An 11,203-nucleotide genomic window follows, 5' to 3' on the forward strand; every position below is an offset into this window, starting at 1 on the left:
ACAAAAACTATCACATCAAAGTTGGACAAAATGACCCAACATCAGAAATAAGAGCCCAAGGGAAGGCACAAGAATCAGAGATTGTTCCTGCCTACCCAGAAATCCCATAAAAAAAAACACTAAACTTTTTTTGTAGCTGGAAGTTTTTCTGTGTCCCATCCAGTCTTGCAGCTGCTCAGACCCAAATAAACACACAGAGGCTTATATTACTTATAAAGTGTGTGGCCATTAGCTCAGGCTTATTACTGACTATCTCTTACATTTAACTTAACCCATAATTCTTACCTATGTTTAGCCATGTGGCTTAGTATCTTTTCTCAGTTCTGCCTTCACATCTTGCTTCCTCTGTGACTGGCTGGCAACTCCTGACTCATCCCTTCCTCTTCCCAGAATTCTCCTTGTCTGCTCGCCCCACCTATACTTCCTGCCTGGCTACTGGCCAATCAGCATTATATTAAAACAGTATACAAGGGCATTATTATATACACAGCATTTCCCCTTTTCTGTCTAATCAAAAAGGAAGGTTTTAACTTTAACACAGTAAAACTACATATAACAAAACAATTATCAAGCAAGAATTATAGTTACAATATATAGTCTATTTGTATTTGGCAAAATTGAAGATATCCCCTCTATCCTATATTTGTGAGTCTAAGGTTTCATATCTACCTAATTTCTTATCATAACCAAGGAAAACCATAATTATAACTATCTAGTCTTCAACTACATTAAAGACCTCAGAAGGATATAATATTACCTAAGTAAACAGGAAGAGCATTGTAAGCAACTTCCAAAAATTTAGAATGACAGAGACAGCTGGCTACCTGGACAGTTATCCAAAGTTCTTCTGCAACATTGGGGCATCCATTCTTTAGCCTAAAGGCCTAGAGTCCCTCAGTTGCTTCTCTCTGCGTCCTGTAGAATGTCTGACAGTTTCTTCTGTGAAGCAGGAACCTGAAGGACCATTTTGTCTTGCAAAGTTCAGTGGTTACCTTCCTATGGGTCCTGCATGTCTAGTTTATACAACGTATTGTCAAGCAGTTGAAGCAAGGGCACTTTTTTGCCCAGTGGCTAAATTTTGCCACAAAGAAAGCAAACCTCATAGTGAGATTAATTCAATGCCCATTATCTTCTCTGAAGTAGATTGTTGTTGCGAGGAGCAGACATGTCTCAGTGTCCAGAAATTCAAAGTTCTTAAAACATTTTAAATGTCATATTCTGTAGGCCTTTGAAGTGTGTGAAGATTACCTACCTAATTGAAACATATCCATGTATACCTAGAAAACTTAACATGACTATAAGTTTGATTATCATAGAAGACTAATTATTAATCTGTATTTCTTAATTATCCCTTACAATTTTAATGAGTTGCACAAACATAACACCTTAAACAAGAGTAGAAATATACATACAGTATAACAAAATTAACTTCAAATTTGTATCAATAAACTAAAATCTATACCAATGTAAAACATTTTAAACAAGTTGCTCTTTAAAAGTAGGTTCAACAATCCACCCTTTTATCCTATCATATCTATATCCTATATTTCCATATCAGTTTTTAAACCAAAAAAAAAGTAGTTTTGCTTTAATAGGCCTCAACAAAACCCAGATATTCTGTAAGACCCATGTACCATTCTCCTCAATATCATTTTGGAGATGGGTTAAATTTGGAGAACAGCTGCAACCCATTTTTATAGTGAAGATTCAATTCCAAAGCTATTCACCAGAACGGATTGGTGTCTAAACTTGAGTTGCGGTTACACCCTCAAATACAGCCTCCAGGCAAGGGAGCTCATTTAGGAGGAGATAGGAAGCCAGAGCTCCTATCTAGAATTCTTGGCCAAGGACCACAGGATGTTCCTGAAGCTGTTGTTTATGGGGTCTCTGCCCTTAGCTGCCTATCCAGGATCCATCTCCTATTCTCAGTATATTCCTTCCTTTACTCACTCTTCTCTTGAACTACACAGCAGGACTGAGCTCTTTATCTAATGTCTCACCCAGAAGTGAAGAGCAGGTTTTAACAAGAGTCCCACCCTGCACATCTCATTTCACTGAGTTCCCGCACACTGGTAATACTTCTTTTTTATTCTCTGCTTTTCATTTTTTTAAAATGAGAAGAATTTTACTCCTGAGAATTTTAATGTTGAGGAAAGTTTAAGAATGAATCTGCTTGGCTACATTGTAGAAGATCAGCTTCATTGAATTTAAGACATTAACTGTCAGAGTTGGGTGATAACCTATTTATGACCCATCAAGATAGAAAATGATGGTCCATCATCTCCTCTCATCGTAGGGCATCATTGCCTATTTCTAGGTTGAATGGATCATCACCCATGTTAAATGACCACTGTAGAAAGGATTCCCAATCTGTCACCTCCAAAACTTTGCTCCATCACTAGCAAAATTTTCCATGACTCCTCAGACTTTCTTTTCCAAAATACAAACTTTCTTATAAAGGTTAATATCCTCATCATTTCAATACTAGTAAAGATGCCCAATCACATTCCTCAAATTCACTGAGCAATTCCCTTCCCCTGGCTGAGGAGGAAATACTGACCACTTGATCCAATGAAAGGGAACTAGGATAGCTGAAGAGTGAGGCCCTTTGGAGGCTTGCATTGAGAGCTTATTTGAACAAGGTCTCGAGGTCTTGGAAAGAATTGCGGTTGACTTGGAAAAGATGGCTGTAATGATCAGTAGCAAAAAGCACAGATATAGGAAAACATGGACTTTGGGGTGAAAGAAATAAAAAGTCGATAAGAAACATGGCAGGATTTTGGAATGAAGTCTGAGTTACAGAAGTTATTTCATTAAATTAGTAAATGAAAGTGATAATCCAAACTCAGACTAGAAAGAAAGAGAGTGGCAATAAATAAATATCAAAACAATGAAATTGATAACTTATGAGCAGATGATCAAAAGAAAGAAAAGTAAAATACACTTTGGTCCCAAAAAACGTAAGTATTTTTAGAAAACAGTGTTAGGCACACACACAAAGAAGAAGAATTTTCTTCCTATTCTGTCATGTTCCACATGGATCCTGTTGGCATGTCCTGTGAGCTCACTCTCTATGTGAGTTCAAATCTCCACTCATGTTTTCCCTACCATTTTCCCTTTCAGGATATTCCCACCCCTTTCTCTACATAACAGCAAGGGTGCTATATTTGAAATATATCATCACTTAAAAGTCAGCAGTAAAACACAGAATCTTTCAAAGTCCTATTTATTATATTCTGACTATCTCTTCAGACTTTAACTAGTAACTAGCAGCTACTCTGATGTTCATGCTTCATGGAGCTGACTCTCCATCCCTTTCCTTAAACACTCATTCTCATTTTTATTACAGGATAGTTTTATTTCTATCTTCATCATACATATAGCTTCCCTTCCCTGCCGTACATCCTATTGCCTATGTAATTCATTCTTCCTTCTTCTATACTCAGTAGTAGTCTGTGATCTTTAGGAACTCAAACTTGAAACTCAACCTGCATGGGATTAATTAAATGTGTTAACATGCATGGTCTGTCTGGAAAAACGTGGTGTGTTCATTTCTCTTCTGGTTGCTGTGATAAAATATGTTGATAAAAGCAACTTAAGGAGTTTGTTTTTTGTTTTGTTTTGTTTTCTAAGTGGCAGTTCAAGCTGAAAGCCCATTGTCATAGCACAGTCACAGTAGCAGGAACTTGTCCTGTTTGTTCATTCACAGTCAATAAACAAGTAACAATGAATGCATGTCAGTACTCAACTCACCTTCTCCAGTCTATGTCATTCAAGATCCCTTGCTAGGCAATAGTCCCATCCACAGTCTAGGTAGGTCTTCCCTCATCAGGTAACATAATTAAGATAACTCCCACAAGCATGCCCAGAGGCCCATCTCCCTAATTGAACAACAACACTAACAATCATACCTGGGCAGTTTGGATCATCTCAGTTGCCTCATTAACAGTCATGTTGAAGGACTGTTAATGTCAGTAGCAAAGTAACTGACTCATGGCATTGGTACACTGAGTCATGAGTATTAACTGAGCCCTCCTAGGAAGCATGGTTGTACAGACACCTCAGTTCTGAATTTCAGTCCCTAGACCTAGGAGAATATAAAGTTCTGTCACGTAAAACAGCATTTGAGGCAATTGATTATTAAATTCCAAGGAAGCTAATGACAAAGCCAAGGCGTAATGCAGGGAAGTGCTCATATGTGTCACTACAACTAGACTATGTTTCAATCTAAGTAGTTATCAGGCATTCGTGATAAAAGGGAAAGTCAAGATGTAAAGTGGTGAATGAAATCTTGAGGACATTTTACTATTTTCACTGCATATTTTTCTATCGTCTTCTGAATTTGTCGATATTCTGGTTTTTCTGGACTAAGCTAAACACAACTTATTTCAAAATCGCCTCGCAAATCCTGGCACTCCGTTTTGTGTGTTTTCTCTAACTGTCTCCTTTTACACATATTCTTTCTGAATTATTTGTATCTAGAAAAAAGATAGGTTTTTGAATGGAAGCCCTGTTAAACTTATTTTAACATGCTTGTCTTGATAAACATGAAATTATAGACATTTAATTTAAATTTCCATTCTTGCTTTTAAGAACTCTTTTAATATTTGTATTTAAAAACTTTTTACACGAACAGTCTTGAATTTTAACTTACTCATTAATGAGCTGTTTTATACCACTGAGCAGTGGTTCTCAACCTGGGGGTGGAGGTCAAACAACCCTTTCAGAGGGGTTTCATATCAGATATTTACACTACAATTCATAACAGTGGCAACATTACAGTTATGAAGGTAGCAATGAAGATAATTTTATAGTTGGGGGTCACCACCCCATGAGGAACTGTATTAAAGGGTCCCAGCATTAGGAAGGCTGAGAACCCCTGTGACTGAGGCAAATAAACCTGCTGTAGGGTTATGCTGTAGAGCTTAGTTAAGTAAAGAATTTCCAGCAGCTTACTGCACTCAACTACAGATGAACAGAGAAATGGGCTTCTGACGCCTATTGAGTTCTGTTTTCAATTCTGTTCCAAAAACGGAGCTACGGTTTGGAAACGGTTCTCTGAACTGACAATTGGCTGCTCCGTAATGATCATTGCTCTTCTTTTGTAATTGCGTGTCCTTGCCTTATGTGGTGTTCTGTGGGCAGGTGCAGTCTCAATCTTGTCGCTGTGATAGCAGTAGCAATGGCTGAAATGTGCTACTGTTTGTTTGTGGTAAACAAATTTAAGCATATGCTTAGAGGCTGATGGGGCAATCCCCCAGCTTCCTTATGCCGTTTATCCCTGCATAAAATCAAACGGTCCTGAAAGAAAAGTCTATATCCCAGATTAGAAATAGAAAAATGGGAACATTATTGATTCTAATTTGTACAGAGATGGCCAAAAGTGTATGTCCATTTTCATGAGATAAGCTTCCCATCCCTGAGGGAAGGCTGGAAATGAAAAATCTGAATAAACAAACAGGAACTGCAGATGCAAGCATAACCAACAGAATGCAAGAGATAGAAGAGAGAATCTCTGGCATTGAAGATACAATAAAGGAAACAGATTCATCAGTCAAAGAAAACACTAAAGCCAAAAAGGTCATAACACAAATTATCCAGGAAATCTGGAACACCATCCAATAACTCTTGGTTCCACCCCCAGCAGGGAGGTTCCACAATCTTCACAGAATTCACTGAGCAGCTAATTAATATGATTTTATATAGCATAGTAATTGATCCAGGCAGCCTTTTAAGAAACAATTGGTTATGTGATATATTTATCTTATAATTGTCTCTTACAAGAAGATTTTTAAAAACTCAAATAAGACCTAGAGCAGAAACAGATAAAGTCAAGTTTATGATTAGATTGCTGTTGTTGATAAAGTTTTATTAGAACATAGCCATACCAACAGTTCACTTATTGTCTGTTACTGCTGCTATGTTAAAATAGCAGAGTAGAGTCATTGCCACAGAGACAATTAGCCCTTAAAGCCTGATATATTTTTTTATCACTAGAAAAAGTGATCCTCTGATCTAAGGCAATAACTTAATGGTTTCCACAATCCCAGTTAAGACAAAAATTTTAACAGAACATTTTGTTGATCTTCGACAGCAGTAATCATATATTTATTAAATTCCTTTCTGATATTAGAATTACTGAGGATAAAATCAGGTATAAGACACATGATGACTACACAATAAATTTGTAATAAAGTCAAGGGTACAAAATATCCATGCAAGTAAAATGGTATGAGAATAAATTATTAAGCACTTAATGGAAGCTACGCATATTTTTAGACTATTACCACATATCACACACACACACACACACACACACACACACACACACACACACACACACACACGACACTCTGTCATTCCCACAATTGCCTGTAAATACCTCATTGAATTGTTATGTGACTTACAAAAGCCATGTGAGAGCATGCTATGTGAATCCTTTGGTTCTTCTTTTTCTAAGATGAGATATCTTCTCGTTTATGATGAAGTCTCTAAACTTACTAGTTCTTGATAAATCACACAAACTTTAAATTGTGTCAACACCTAGAATGTTCCTACAGTATAATACATTTTGCTAACTCAGAAGAATGGATAGCTGACTCACAGAGTCTGTTTAATGACCTATCTGCTGTTATCTGCACACAGTAATTCTCTGGATGAAATTGGATTTTGCCGGCCTGTTCTTCCAGCTTTGTTCACCTTGTGGTGTTCCTCTCCCAAGTGAGTCAATCTTTCTTTAACAGAATGCTTTTTAAAGCACAATGCTTTGTGGGAAATTTCCTTTTAAAGTGAGAATAAAGAAATTAAAACAAATAATATACTGCTGAGTGTATTCCTATAGGCTCATAGAAGTGAAGATGGATAACATATAAGAATATGATTGCAGGAATATTCTGCAATCTTGAAGTTTCCCTGCAAAACAGTAATATAATTGAGTTCATGGTATTTAGGACATTCCATCAAGTGAAGTGTATTGGGATGAACACTGAAAGTATTTATGTTCCAAAGGAACAAAACCTTTGTAGCTATGAAAATTTTAAATGGATATTTATGTAAACTTGCTTCCTGTTTTTGCAAATGATTTAAACAAATATATTCCTTTTGATCAAACTCTGACACAGAATTTAATGATGAAATCAATCAGTCAACTTAAAAACCAAGAAGCATCTATAGAACACTAGTATATTAATCTGGGCACCATAATAATTTTAACTTCTAAAGAAATCATAATTAATTTTAGAAAACAACAGTAACAAAATGGACAGTAATGAAAACATTGAAGAGCAAAAAATAAAGTAAGGACCGGGCGGTGGTGGCGCACACCTTTAATCCCAGCACTCGGGAGGCAGAGCCAGGCAGATCTCTGTAAGTTAAAGGCCAGCCTGCTCTACAGAGCAAGATCCAGGACAGGCACCAAGACTACACAGAGAAACCCTGTCTCAAAAAACCAAAAATAAAAAAAATAAATAATAAAGTAAGACAGGTTATATCTAATATATATATTTTTGGATAAGAGTCCCAAGCATACTTCAACAATCAATACATATGAGAAACTAAATCAATTATTTGCAAATGAAGTATTTGGTAAGGGAAATGTGATTTCATCTGCCTGTATTAGTTACTTTTCTCATTGTTGTGACAAAAATGCCTGACTAGTAACCTAGGGGAAGGTTTTACGTTGGCTTACAGCTCCAGGAAATACAGTCCACTGAGATGTGGAAGGCGTAACAGTCAGAACCTGAGGATGCTAGCACACTGCTCTTCAGTTAGGAAGTAGAGAGTGAACCGGAAATCTGGGGTAGAAAACGTCAAAGCCAATCCCCAGTGACTCATTTCCTTCAGCAAAGTTCCATCTCCCAAATGTTCCACAGTCTTCCAAAGCAGCACCCCCACCTGGGGACCGTGCCTTCAACACACGATGCTAGAGGGATATTTGATGCTCAAACCAAAACCATGACTAAATTCAGAGTTGTAGATTTTTAACAATATTTTTATTGATTCTTTGATAATTTCATACAATGTAGCTTGAACATATTCACCCCACAACTCCTCCCATAACCACCTTCTACACCCTTCCATACTTTCCCACCAACTTTGAGGTCTTATTTTTTTATTCCCCCATTGAATCCAGTTTGTTGCCCAGCTAGTTTTGGGAGTGGGGCCTACTCCAGCATGTGGTCAACTTACCAGGGGTCACATCATTAAAGAAAATTGACTCTCGCTCTCCTAGCAACTATCAAATGCCAGTAACTTCCCAGACAGTGGTAGGATTTTCTGTGCCTCTTCCCCTCTCTAGGCTGGGATTCTGGCTGGCTGGAGCTTCCATAGGTATTGTGCATGCTGTCAGAATGGCTGTGAGTTCGCGTGCAATGACCCTGTTGTCTCTAGAAAAGACTTTCCTTGGAGGAATCCTTCACCTCTGGCTCCTACAATGTTTGCACCCCTCTTTCATGCAGATCTTTGAGCCGTGAGGGGAGGGATGTAATATATGTGTCCCATTTAAGTCTGAGAACTCCACAGTCTCTTATTCTCTGCACCCGACCAGCAAAGAGTTGGAATTTTCCATTGCTGTGTTTAAAAAACACCATGACCGAGGCAGTTTATATTATGGAAAGAGTTTATTATTTGTTCTTAAAGTTCCAGAGGGAGAAGAGCCCATCATGAAGAGAACTGTGGCAATGATCAGCAGTTACAGCAGCACTGAAATAGTGGGACTGTTTTTATCTCAAACCCCATCCCCAGTGATACACTCCCTCAATCAAGTCTGCTCCTCCTAAACCTCCTCAAACAGTACCACCAAAGGCCCACTGTCCAGATACCTGAAACTATGGCAGACCTTTCTTATTCAAACCACGAAAGAGTCTGTGTTAATTGCAATCTAATGCAAGGATAAGCTTCTGTGATGAGAGCTGAGAGATGCTCTGATCTATGGGTATAGCAGTTTAAGTCATTAGGAGTCATTTTAATACTAGGTCTATTTAGCAGAATAATAGTATTGAGGTCTCTAACCTTAGGACCTATAACATATCTAGCCACAAATTCTTGGTCTCTTTAACAGTGTCAGGTATGGGTTACAATCTCATGAATCAGGCCTTAGATCTAAGGAGAAATTGGGGTGGCTTACAGGTTAAGAAGTTTAGTCAATTATCATCATGGCAGGAAGCATGGCAGCATGCAGGCAGACATGGTGCTGGAGGAGCTGAGAGTTCTACATCTGGATAGGCAGGAATAGAGAGAAACTGGGTCTGGCTTGATCATTTGCAACCTCAAAGCACACCTCCAGGGACACACTTCCTCCAACCAGGCCATGCTTACTCTAATAAGGGCACATCTCCTAATAGTGCCATTTCTTAAGAGCCTATGGGGGCCATTTTTATTTAAACCACCACAATGTTTACATATGAAAGAAAACTGGCCTGATTTGTGTGGTCATCAATAAGGTTTCATACACACTGAAAAGACAGAAGAAAATCACTTTACTGAGTACCAATTAACATTTTCAAGTTTCAGAGGTTAGCTAGATTTGAAATGGATATTTTGCTTACAATGGGAATTATCACAACGAGGCCCAACTTTTAAATACATTTCAAATATGGGCCTAGATTTATACAGTTCAATAATTGGTGAACACTGGCTTGTGTTTCTCTGTGTGAATTATATTACAGTAGTAACTGTTAACTTTCTTAATAAGCTCTAACTATTCTCAAATTAGACCTGGGAAAATTACATTCATTAAACATGACTAAAATAAACTTTCGTGACCCTTCTCCTTTCCATTTTTTTGTTTTGTTTTGTTTATTTTTTGTTTTTACATCCTAACTAAAGTTTACCTTCCCTATAACACCCTCCCCTCTTCCCAGTTCCTTGCCTGACCTCTCCTCCACACCATCCACTCCTCCTCCACTGTTTCTCTCCTAATACAGGTGGGCATCCCATGGTTATCAGCTAGCCTTGGTATATTAAGTTGCAGTGAAACTAGGCACCTCCTCTTCTATTAAGGCTGGATGAGACAACCAACCAGAAGGAAAAAAGGTCTCAAAAGCAGGCAACAGAGTCAGAGACATCCCTCGTTCTCACTGTTAGGAGTCTGACATGAAGATCAAACTACACAACTGTAACATATATGCAGAGGGCTTAGGTCAGTCCCTTGTAGTTCCCCCGGTTGTCATTTCAATCTCTGTGAGTCCCTATGAACTCAGGTTAGTTGATTCTGTGGGTTTTCTTGTGGTTTTCTCTTTTTTTTTTTTTTTCCGACATCTTAGGGAGGCGGCAGTGGTCGTCGCCACTCTCCGCGCTTCATCATGCCGCCCAAGGATGACAAGAAGAAGAAAGATGCCGGAAAGTCGGCCAAAGAGACAAAGACCCAGTAAGTAAGTCTGGTGGCAAGGCCACAAAGAAGTGGTCCAAAGGCAAAGTTCGGGACAAGCTCAACAATCTGGTCCTGTTTGACAAAGCTACATCCGACAAACTCTGTAAGGAGGTTCCCAACTACAAGCTCATCACTCCAGCTGTGGTCTCCCAGAGACTGAAGATTCGCGGTTCTTTGGCCCGGGCAGCCCTTCAGGAACTACTTAGTAAAGGACTTAATCAAGCTGGTTTCAAAGCACAGAGCCCAAGTAATTTACACCAGAAACACAAAGGGTGGAGATGCCCCAGCTGCTGGCGAAGATCTTGAACAGATTCAATCAGCTGTACATTTGGAAAAATAAAACTTTATTAAATCAAAAAAAAAAAAAAACTCTTGATACCACTGGGTCCTACAATCCTTCCTCCTCCTCTTCCTCAGGATTCTCCAATCTCCACCTAATGTTTGGCTATGGATCTCTGCATCTGTTTTTATCAGTTCCTGGGTGAAGCCTCTATGATGACAGGCTAAGCACCAATCTATGAGTATAACAGAATCATTTCATTGGCTTTTTTTTCCATTTGTGTTTGGTTCTATTCTAGGTCTCTGTGGTATCCTGGCTCTGGGTCCTGGTCCTCAGTGGGGAGCTCCCTTTCAGGGTATGTGTCTCCAACTGTGCCAGTCATTAGTAGGTCACTCCCACAATTTCTGTGCCATCTTTACCTCAGCACATATTGTGGGCAGGAAAAATCGGAGGTTGAAGGATTTGTGGCTGGGTTGGTGTCCCAGTCCCTCCACTGGAAGTCTTGCCTGGTTATAGAAGATGGCCATTTCAGACTCTGTATCCCCTATTGCTAG

The 11,203-nt window shown here is 38.7% G+C and overlaps 1 pseudogene; it reads left to right on the top strand.

The window, feature by feature from the left end:
* Positions 1–10,301: 10,301 nt before the first annotated feature.
* On the top strand, positions 10,302–10,726 carry LOC128112502 (40S ribosomal protein S25-like; annotated as a pseudogene).
* Positions 10,727–11,203: the final 477 nt, after the last annotated feature.

Source organism: Peromyscus californicus, unplaced genomic scaffold (assembly GCF_007827085.1).
Source record: "Peromyscus californicus insignis strain IS unplaced genomic scaffold, ASM782708v3 Scaffold_17__1_contigs__length_78620276, whole genome shotgun sequence".
Lineage (NCBI taxonomy): Eukaryota > Metazoa > Chordata > Mammalia > Rodentia > Cricetidae > Peromyscus > Peromyscus californicus.